Source organism: Mauremys reevesii, linkage group 7, assembly GCF_016161935.1.
Source record: "Mauremys reevesii isolate NIE-2019 linkage group 7, ASM1616193v1, whole genome shotgun sequence".
Lineage (NCBI taxonomy): Eukaryota > Metazoa > Chordata > Testudines > Geoemydidae > Mauremys > Mauremys reevesii.
In genome coordinates this window covers 70,754,786-70,758,526 of record NC_052629.1, presented here as the reverse complement: position 1 = coordinate 70,758,526, position 3,741 = coordinate 70,754,786, and the positions used below count along the sequence as shown (strand labels likewise).

The following is a 3,741-nucleotide window of genomic DNA, read 5'->3' as shown; positions in this document are numbered from 1 at the left end:
CACTGCGAGGCATGGGTTAGCTGCTGCCTACCTGTAGGGGGTGCTGTCTGTGTTGGGTTCTATTGCTCAGCAGAGGCGAGCTGGGAAAAGCGATTAGCTGTGTCTTGGTTATTTACAGTACACACAGTGTCCGTGACTGGAGCGGGAGCGCAGACAGCTGAGCCACGGCTTTGCCGAGGCTCTGGCATGTGCCTCCATTAACGCTGAGGACTGATTGTGGTAGGAAGGCTTGGTCTGGACATCTACCAGGCCTTCCCTGGGACTCCTGGCAGCCACAAACCTCCTCTTTCGCTCGCCCCTTTACTCCTCTCATTTGCATTGTTCCTTGCTGTCTCTTTCACTGATCACACCGCCATGCCCCTCCCCAGAACTCTGCCTTTAGCTCTTTCTGTCCCTTTCCTGCACAGGTTTTAGCAATCCAAGGCTGGCCTGGGAGCTGTTCTGCGGCCATCATCTCCTACAGCACCTCCAGCTGGGACGGAGGAACTGTGACCTCAGAGATTACAGGCATCTAGTCTGGCCTCCTGTGTGACACGGGCCAGAGAATTTCACCCAGCGATTCCTCGATCAAGCTCAATGACTCCTGGTTGATCATGGCAGTAAGAATTTTTGCCCCGTTGTCTACAGACCCTCCTGCTGGTGGAAGAAGTCAGGTGAGCTCCTCTCTAGTAGAGTTTCTCACCCTGTGAGCTGCAACTCAGAGCTGGGTCACCAGAATGTGTCAAAGGGTTGTGTGGAGAACTGGGTGAGGGGAGGTCCTGGGGGAGTTTGCAGAGCCCACCTGAGCTCTCTGGGGGCTCCTGCAGTGCCTGTCCCATGGGGCTGGCTGGGTTCCTCATGCAGGGTGTTGCGACCTAGTGCATGGTCACAGCCCTGCTCAGGTTTGGCCCAGCCTGTCCCCATCATCATAACAGGCAGCTGGGCCAAATTTGAGAGAGTGTGTGCCAGGTTTCATGGCTACTCACAGAAATTTGCCACAGCAGGCTCCTGTCCGGGGGTTGTGGGCCTGGCCAATCATAGTGGTTTGGCCTTTGACCCAGGTGTTGCTGGGAGCCGAGCCAAGCCCCGCAGGCCAGGAGCTGCCAGTACGGTCCGCACAGTGTGCATGTTACATATCGTGGGTCAGAAACATCTAGCAAGCCAGCTGTTTTTTGCACTAACACTATTCACTGGGTTGTAACAGGTCAGTGAGATTTACAAATGGCCCCTGAGCCCAGAAGGGTTGAGAACCACTGCGCTAAAGCAGATGTGCGCCTGCAGTGCAGGGACCCAGGGCTATAGCAGCTGTGAGCTCTGCACGCACAGCATCTCCTGGTGCGAGACAGTGGGACTGGAGTAATAGTGACCTCCCACCACAGGTGAAGCTACTACAGTAGCCCTTGCTGAGAGAAGCTAGTACTCCAGGGACTGCTCTCAATGCCCAGCCATTCCACACCGTTCCCTACAGCAAGAGAGATTGGGAGGTGTGAGCTCCCCAGGCCCAGTGCTACTACACCATTCCCTGCAGCGCCTCCTGCTGGGAGTGACTGTGCGCACCCCACAGCCAGTGTCCCTACTAGCTTCCATTCCTTACAGTGTTTCCTGCTGGGAGAGACTGGGACTGGAGTAGCTGTGAGCTCCTCTCGGTTAATCCTATAGTCTCCAAAAAGCCAAGGAAAGTGGGACGACGGAGAGGAATTCTGCTTCAAGCCAGCAGAAGGGGCAGAGGAATCTGGCTGAAAGGAAGAAAGAGCAAAGGAGGACAGGGCAGGTGGAGGAGAAGAGAGGCGAGCTGAGTGAGTGGGAAAGGGTGGAAGCAAGGGGAGGAGGCCAGAGGCAGGGGGAGGGGAGCCCTCGAGATGGCACTTTGATGCTCTTTCTATGCACTATTGTGTAAACATATTGAAAGCCATAGAGGGCCTTTGTTTTGGAAAGAGCCCCAAATTAATTCTGATGTAGTAGGCTGCCCTTCAACAAGCTCTGGGCCTCTTGTTCTTCTCTAGGGGCCTTTTATAGTATCCACTCCCAGAAAGAACAGGACTCGGCAGACACCCCCTGCCCCTCCTGTCCTCAACCCTAGATCAAAGGTAACATCTCCCAGCAATACAGGGCAGGAGGAGCCCCCAAGCCAGCGGGGCCCTCCCCTCCAGAGAGAGGCAACAGCCACACTCAACCCGCCCCCCCCCCCATCCCGCCAACCAAAGCCACTGTTGGAAGAATGTGGCGCTCTCCCCCCACACCTTTGTGAGCCACGGCAGAGGCCAAGCCGCTCATGGCTGTCATATGACTCATGCGGCGCTTGGTGGCTAATTAACACATTCAGGAACTCTGCTGGAGTGGAAAGGCCAGGCACCCTGGGGCCTGTCTGGCCACACGGATTGGGGAGGTGACCCAAGAGGGCTTGGTATTTCCCCCACCACCACCCCCCAGCGCCACTTGTCAGCCATTCTGGTAGTTCTTCAGCACAGCCAATGACCCCCCCAAGCCCTGCATCCCCCCCGCCCCAGGCAGCTTTCATTCACCTGACCCCAGGCACCTTGCCAGGGGCAAATGGAGTTTAACTAGTGAGACAAAAATAGAGAGGGGGAGAGAATAGAAATTGCTTAGCCAGTCGCCTGCTGCGTTATGATCTCCCCGTCCCCGCGCATGTCCCCTGCCCCCAAGGCGGGGTGTGTGCCTCGCTCAGGGGCTGAGTGCAGGTCAGCCAGGCCTCTCCCATGCCGGGGTACTGTTCCGCTGCCCCGCGCTCCTTTCATTCCCTCCTGGTTCTGCTCCACAGACCGTCCCATTGTCATCCCTCTGAATGGGAGACTTTGCTGCTGTCTGCCTGTCTTTTAATTAGGGCTTCCGCTCCCCGCGAGGCCGCCGCTGCTTTTCTCTCTCTCGCCCTCTCTTTTCAATTCTTTTCCACAATTTAACACTCTCTCTCTCCCCCTGGCTCCGGCAGGGACAGGGGAAGGGCTAAAGGAAACTCCCCAAACAGAGGCCCACAGCATCCGGATCTCAGTCTGGGGAGGCTGCCAACAGGACAAAGCGGAGAAGTTCAGATCCAGGATCTCAGTGTTGCCAAAGCTCCAGGGTGCTGAGAACTGAGTTGGGGTTAAAGATATTCAGCGAGCTAGCTACAAACTTCTCCAGCCCTTAGGGCTGCTCAGATCTGGGGTTTGGCCCATGCAGTGTCACCCACTTCTGTGCTTTTATCACACCTCTCATGGTACTTGGTGCATTCCTTAAAGCGCCAGCTCCTGGAGTCATTTGATTATGTGATTATTTCAACTCTCATTTAAAAGACAAAGAACATTTCTGGTCCTCCTGGTTACATGGAAAAGCTAGCAAATGCGATGCCCTCAAGGCTCGAAATCTAGAAGACCAATAATAAAAATCCAATATTTATTATTATTTTTATTTAATCTCATGATTTTGGGGGCCTGACTCATGATTTCTGAGTTCTTGGGGTTGGTCGCAGCTGGGAAATTCAGAGATGAATCTATAAATGTCTCCAGAAGTCAGGGATGTTTGGATTTAGGGCTTTTGTTTGCGTCTCCTCTCATATACACACACTTCAGTACCCCTTTCCTGCTGCAGAGGCATGTTCTAGAGCGCTAAAGGGACCCTATATGATAGTTCCCTTTATCTCCAGACAGCTGGCTCCTCATTCTCTCCACCTTCAGTCCTGCCCTTTCCATGTCTAGTATCTAGCCCCACATTTCTTTGCATTCATTGTTGTGAGAGTTGTGATGATCCAGTTCCAGCTGGCCTGGT

General features: G+C 54.3%; 1 long non-coding RNA gene across 1 annotated transcript; it reads left to right on the top strand.

Annotated features, from left to right (window-relative positions):
* The first annotated feature begins 411 nt into the window (after positions 1-411).
* LOC120369280 lies at positions 412-3,338 on the top strand. Its single transcript, XR_005583030.1, has 3 exons — positions 412-653; positions 1,576-1,775; positions 2,927-3,338. It is a non-coding gene; the product is annotated as an uncharacterized LOC120369280 (long non-coding RNA).
* Positions 3,339-3,741: the final 403 nt, after the last annotated feature.